Below are 7,541 nucleotides of genomic sequence, written 5' to 3'. Positions count from 1 at the left end.
TTTGGAAATTACGCGTTCAAAATGAGCGTAACAGGAAAACAAGAGCGCGATATTGTTTGTGGATGTGCAGGTGTGCTGCGAGGAGCAGAGTGAGCATTACCGCGGTACCCGTCCTTAGCTCGTCCTACGGCTCCTCCGATGCCCGGCTTGTGCAGAAGCGTTCAAACGAAGCAGAGAGCTGAGCTGCTCTCCTAGGCAAAAGGACTGACAGATCTCATCTCCGCAACAGTAACGGCCTCCCTCGGGTCGCAGAGCAGCATTCCTGCAACCCCGGGCATCGAGCAGCGTTTCGGGCTTTGCAGAGCAGCTCTCTGCGCGGAGGCAAGCGGCACCGGGCGAACCAGCCGTCGCAGGAGCCACCACGTCCTCCCCGGGACACCCCACGCTTCACCCCAGCTGATGAGCACCATGCCCCGGGCACGAGGACACCGCGGATAACTACGGGCTCCCCAGGAACTCAGCTGCCTGGGGAGAAAGCAAGCCCAACCAGGAAAAGTTGTTACCCACAGTGGCAATCAATAACCCTCAAGAAAAGGCAGAGGCCGGTGGCAGTCATGGCTTAATAACAGTGATTTTAGGCTTTGTTTTGAAACTGCTTATTTAGTATCGCAGAAGGGATTTTATGATGAAAGCAGGGATCTTTCTCAGTCTGGCGTACGGGACCTGGGCTGTGTTACACCCTGGGCATTGCCAGGGAGGTCAGTGACGGGGCATGAAGTAAATCAGTGCAGAATTTGTCTCCATGAAAAATCTGCCATTAGCAGAGAACCCGGTTCCCCAGATCAGCTAGCAGGGACAAACCATTTCACTAAAATAAATCACTGCAAGGGCAATTCGGGGAACTACAGAGGAAACCGCTTTTGTTCTTCAGTCACCAATTCCACACTGACAATTGTACTGCATCCTTCTGGGCTTGCTCGCCTGTACTCCCTGTCTCACGGGGGTTTTTCACGTGGGGCGTTTCCCCATGCGGAATGACCGATTCTTCTTATTTTGCACGTACTTACCTCTCCCTTCTGGAAAGATCCCAATCAGGTATTAGCTTTAGGTTTGTTTTCCCCATCCCTGCAGCTCCTGGGTTTTTGTACCTCTGGCTGCAATGTCTCACCTGGCGCATCCTAGCCAAAGCACTCCCGTTTGCTTTACTCCAGCCAGAAATCTAGTCCCTCACCAGCAGCTCATACGAAAGGAAGAAAATGCTCCTAACCGCCGAGCCGTTACCACCCCTACCCCTGGGCTGCAGCCGTCTGGCACGCGCGAGGCAGGTACCTGCCACAGCCCTGCCCGCACCTCCTCTTCCTACCGGCCAGCCGGTGTCTTATTTTGGCTTATCTCGGAGCCTTCACTTAGCAGAAGAGATGCCACTGGGCCAAATTCACATCACATCACATCACATCACAGTTTGGATGATGGCAAAGGAATTGGACTGTAAATCAGCCCTATCTTTTTTCCTGGCCCTGCAGGGGCCTGGCTGGAGGTGGTAATAGGGAGAAAACCGACCAACCCGTCCTTTGCTTTAAAAAAAAGAACAAAGCAAACCGAAACAAACCACAAAACAAACAAACAAACAAAGAAACACATCAAGTTTGGGGTGAAATTCAGGGCCAGGTTCAGCACCAACTTCCACACTTGGTTTCGCAGACCCGCGGAGACCAGGGAGGGGAAACAGGTTTTGTCCGAACTGCCCTGACTTAGGGCATTCAGAGTCAGTTTTGCACCAAAAGCCTTGGCAAAGTTTTGAAAGCCGAGGCTCGCATAGAGGCGAACTTGCCGCACGAGTGGGATTTTCTCTCCCAAACCATGCAAACCCATGAAACTGGGGCAGCAGCTGGATTTCCCTGCGGTCTGGCTCAGACCCAGCAAAGCCCACGGGAGTTCGGCTGCCGCTGGGCCAGACCTGGCGCAGGACCGGGGATGCTCTGAGTCCGACCCTGCTCTTTCGGGGTTACCTGCCCCGGCCTGACCCCAGCCCCAGGGCACCGGTCCGACCGCCGCATCGTCACCCTAAACGGTCGTATATTGTTGACGATGACAAGATCCAGCCTGGAGACAGCCTCCTCTCACTGTTCGGAGCCATGATTCATCCCCTACGGCGTACAGCGATGCGTTTTTAGAAAATGGGGATGGAGAGGGAGAGACAGCACGTGCCACACCAGGGAGCGCGGCAAGATGCCTGCCTGGTAACAAAATGGGCACGTGGCTGCAGACCGACTTCGGCATCCCTCCGTGCCTGGAGGAGACACGTGGACCCCAGGAAAGCCACCACGGCTGCTCTCCATCCTGCATCCCACCCTCCTGCTGTCTCACCCATCTCAGCTGCACTAGTGACGCTCAGTCTGTTTGATTTTTTTAACGGTGAATCCAAGCCAGAAGATACCAACAGCAAACTGCGCATCTTTTGGCAAATTCAAAGAGATCAGCTTCCACCTCGCAGAAAGTACTTGGGTGGCTCCTTCTCCTGTCCTGGATGGTCTCACTTCTCCCAAGATGCCGACAGGCAGATTTAGCCCAAACTACAGACAGGCTGTAGTTTCAACCACACAAATGTAAAGCTAGAAGCGAGTCCACTGTCATTAACGGCGTTGTTCTGGGATCGTTCCGGCACGCTGGAAAGGAGAACCTGGCCCAGGACACAGGCAGGGACAGATGAATTATCAATATATCACTGCATCCGTCTTCTCCTCTTTTTTGGAAGCAATTCAAGAGCAACCTTACTCTTGTTACACATCTTAGCAGCTTCTTCTGGTGACCATGTCTGCAACACACGTGGCTCCGGGTCAGCATCGCCACCGCGGCACCCAGGCGAGCTCAGCTGCAACGTCAACACGAGCCCATCGGCTGGGGCTGATTCCATTTACATGGAACCACGCTGGCTTCGGGACTAAATCATTTAGAGAAAATCACAAGAAAGTATCCAGGAGGACGTCAGTCGTTGGTGATGGCTGAAACTAACCCTGCAGTTGTGGAAGTAAGTGGCACTTAATTAGCATTCTTATTGCAGAGTCACATGCTGATCGCTCAAAATCGTATTCAAAAAGCAGCCAGAGGCAATCATACTGATGCCAGAGGTTGCCAGGGGTGGAGCGGAGATGTGCCGCACTATCCGCATGATGACAACACGCAATACAGCAGCCTACAATAGCCGCAGCCTTTCCAGGACGGAGACTCAGCCTCGTGAGAGCCGAGCCCACCGCAGAGCGAGCAGCCGCCCCCGACCCAGCTCTCGCCCAAAGCAAGACCTGGGGAAACTGCCCGGCCTGGGATCAGGCAGATTGGATTTCTGATCTATCGAGCCAAGATTCGGCCCCCGAGGCATGCGATGTCCCTGGTGTCCAGTTCTGCAGCTCCGCCTGGGGCCCCAGGAGGCACCGGAGGTGCAGGCTCCCAGCGCTGGTTTTCCCAGGGCGCTGAGTGCCGCACAGCCTGACTCACGGCCCTGTCTCTTTCCCATCTTTCAGTCAAATCCAACGTTAGTTTCTGTTTGATGAAGCTGCACGAGACATCGTCTCTGCTTTGCTTGCTCGGGCGGACAGGCGCAAGGCAGACCTTCACCACGCTGGAGGGGACACAAGAGACCAGTGACCAACATGACCTGCCCCAAAAAGCTGATCCTTGCGTTCCCAGAAGCGATGGAGGGCTGAGCCTGGGACACGGCCTGGGCAGGGCTGAAGCTGCAGAGCCCAGCAGGCTCCCAGGGCTCTGTGCCTGGCTCCTCCGTCACCCGTTTCTTTACAAACCTCTCGCCCCGCTCGGAGGTGACGCTGCCGTCCCACAGCTCCCCGCAGATCGGAAAAGGGGTCAGAGTCCCCAGCAGGCTCCAGCCGCTCGGTGCCGTTTCGGGGAGCCTGAGCAAGCACCGGCGCTAAATCCACTCAATGATGTTTGCCCCCTAAATCAGCGGGGCTTTAAGCACGCGGTGAGAGCCGTGGGGCGGGCAGGCAGGCAGGCAGGCAGGCAGGCGGGCACCCGCATAAAGCCTCTGTTTAAAATTCAAAAGCCTCCAAAGTGAGTGGCTAAGCTATAGGTTAAAGTAACGTCAAGCGTGTGGCCCTGGCTCCCACCTACAGCCCTTTCCCCCCGTGCGTCGAAGCTCCGCGCGCCCAAATGCTCGGCTGCAACCAGGGGAGGGCTGAGACGCGGCCAAGCTCCCCCCGCGCGCGAGGCCAGCGCCGACGTCGGCAAAGAGCCGGTATTTGCAGCTGAGCCGCAACGATGGCACGGGGTGAGGGGGGCAGAGCTCAGTGTGCCAGCCGAACCTCACGCGGGGACGTCTCGCTCGCCGGCAGAGCTGAGCCGCACAAACAGCCGCTGATCCGCGGGGCCGATCCCAGCAGCGGGCTGACCCCAGCACCCCCCGTACACAGAATTACCCCCAAACCAGTCAATATACCCGGTGCTGCCAAAACCCTTATTGCCCATCGAGCCTTTCTTCTACAGGCCGTTCTCAGCGGAGCGCTCGTCCTTCAGCTCAGCCAGCTAATCAGGCTAACGAGGCGACACGCACCGCACCTTCCTGTGGTGTATAATCAGCCTGAAATTAGGTTTTAGTGTAAGTCTTACGAAATATAGCTCTTGAAACTTCCAAATGATGTAATTGGGCTCTTCTGCAGAAGAAATGTCTGTGGGTGAGACCTTAGTGCTGGTTACCCCGCACGGGGTGGGAGAAAGGGAGAGCGGGATGTGGGACATGCAGAGCATGCGTGCGTGTGTACATAAAATGGTCAGGATATAATAGCAAAGCAATACATAAATATACACATGTGTGCATTTATATATGGTTAAACATGTAGATATAATGAACGCACGTGAATGTGTATGTATATATGGTTAAATGTTTCCACTGGGCTTGCTGGAGACGGAGCATTTGCAGGATGCTCCGGAGAAGTCAAGTTTTGAAAACGCAGCTCAGGGGAAACCAACAAACAGGAGGAACGTAATCCTCTCTCAGCTTGCGTTTGGTACGCTTGAATTACCATATCTGCCTGACTAGGAGGGTGGTGGTGAAGGTCACGCTTCAGGTGCTGTTTTGGAGGCAGGAGCTCCGCAGATGTGAGGGAAAACCTCTTTCAACTTGGACCTAAGGGTGCCGTTGTAAAGCACACACGCTGCCTCCGTCCGAGGGGGCTCAGACAGCCCAGCCGGTGCATCTGGCCTCTTCCAAAAATAAACTCGACTTTCTTCTCCTCCCTTAGGGATCTGCGTTTCCCCTTGAAGGGGGCATCTGTCACAAGGGCTCGTTTTCTCCAACAGCTTAACGAGGTCTGCGCGAAAGACAAAGAGCAGGGCTTTGGGATGTGCTGCCCTGGCAGCCCGGACACAGGGGTGATGGTCGCTCTGTCCCCGAGCTGCAACCCCACTCCGTGACCATCCTGCACATGAAAAATACACACACACACACACACACACACTCCTTGTCCTCTTCTGCTTCTCTTTTGCCAGACGTACCATCTGGGGAGGGATCCCCTTCCCCTGCTTATGAGAAGAATTTCAACAAATTGCTAATAAGGAAAAAGTGTTCAGCATGTTGTATCTAAAAATGCCCATTAAAAAAAGCAATATATCCTTTAAAAATATATCGATACTAAATCAGTTGCATTAGGGTGCAGCCATTTGGCATATGCCATTAATTGCATACGTTCCCTTGGTGAGCACAGAAAGCCGCTGCCACTGCTGGAAAATTCAGACGTATCCCCCAAATGGCATATTAATAATGAGATCTTTCAGAGGAGGATCCATGACTCATCCGAGAAGAAAAATGGGTCATTCACTGCACTGAGCCGTCTGAACAAAACAGCAGCTTTTTTTGGGTTTGCTCAGTTTGAACCAGAAAAATGGAGACAGTAATGCGGGAGAGGATGCGGCGGCTGTGGCTGCTGGATAATATTAGCAGTGAGAGTCGGCACTGGCACGCTGAAGTTGGAACCCCCCCGCCCCGACAGGCGTTTTGTGCCTTCTGGGGTTGGACGCCGAAACCGGGAGTGGAAGAATCTGCGCGCGTCCTTCAGCACCGCCTCACCCCGCTCCACCCAGCGCCACCAACTCGCCAATACTTCCCCAAAAGTCACGTCCTGGGGGTGCCCGGGGTCGAAGGGACCAAACCCTCCGGCGCCAGGATGCGTGGGGAGCCCGATGGCTGTGGCCCCCGCGGTCATCCCCGCAGGGACACCCCTGCACCGGGGGTGAGCCCAGGCGGCCAGGACAGCGTGCGATGAAGGGTGGCTTTACTGTAGGTGCAGAATAAACCAAAAATGTCAAATCCCAGCAAGGATTTTCTGTGCCCTGCCTGCCTTACTGCCAAAGCGGGAGCCACTCCGTGTTAGCTGTGTGGTTACGGGGTGCGGGGTAATAAAAAAACGCCGAAATCCCTGTCCGGGCAGGTGTGCGGGGGGATCAGAGGGACCACGTGCACAGCGACACGCGGCCCCCCCAGGCAGCTACGGCAGGTCGCTCCATGGAGTCAGTGCAGAAAAAGGGGCAGGTTACAAAGCTGGCGTTTAAGGTTTCATTAGAGCTGTTAATCTTATTGCTATTACTGAATTATAATCGCTTTCACAACCCAGCTAAACCCAGGGTAGCTATCCGTATTAGATGAATACGTTCATCATTTACATTCAGCTTTTACCTGGGACCGTGACTTCATGTGACGCTTTGGAGATTAATAAAGGCCACGGCCTGTTCCTGCGAGTGATTGCCCTCCACGCTGACGAAACACCACGTTTAATTGCCTTAACCCTCACTTCTGCCGTTCCCTCCCCCTCCCTCTGCCTGTGACTTTCACGTTCGGTGTCTGCTGGGTGCAACGCACGGCCGGTGGTGGGAGGACGGAGGAGATGAGGTCCACCAGCCCCCTGCTCCCCACGGGCACCAGTGCCAGCACCGATGAGCGGACTGGGAACCCACGGAGGTGTTACATCCTCGTGTGGATAAGCTGCCCAAAACAACTTCCATCTGCAGACCTGCCACGATGTCCTGCTTCCTAATTTAATTATCTCAACAAGATAAAAGAGAAATTAGCGGCAAGTGGATTTTCGCCGTTAAACAAATACTTGACAATGAACGCTGAGCTCTTAAGTGGCCGCTGGATTGTGGGTCAATTGACTTTTGGGCACCCATGGCCATTGAGTCTAAACAGCATCCAAATCAAATTAGTTTTGTCTTCAGGATGAAAAAAAAAAAAAGAAGCCTTCCCTATCCTCTTCTACAGCCACCTGTGAAAATTCAAGCCAGCCCTGCAGCACCGCCCTTTCCCAGTGCTCCGCAGCGAGTGCCGGCTTTGCGATACCAAAACTCAGTATTTCATTTCATCTGCATTTCATCTAGGCTGGCATTTTCCCAAACCTCAAAGTCTCCACGCTCCCTGGGAGCAGAGGCTGGTGGTTATTACCCCGGGAGCGGGACCGCAGCCCTCCCGTCGCACGGGGAGACACCGATTCCTCCAACTACCTTCCAAAGAAACCTCCTCGCCTTCCTACCCCGCAGCAGATTGCCGAGCGCAGCCAAAGGGCGATGTCTTATCAGAGCCCTCTCCATGCTAGGGAGGC

Source organism: Balearica regulorum, chromosome 15 (genome assembly GCF_011004875.1).
Source record: "Balearica regulorum gibbericeps isolate bBalReg1 chromosome 15, bBalReg1.pri, whole genome shotgun sequence".
NCBI lineage: Eukaryota > Metazoa > Chordata > Aves > Gruiformes > Gruidae > Balearica > Balearica regulorum.
Note: the sequence above shows the minus strand (reverse complement) of the source record.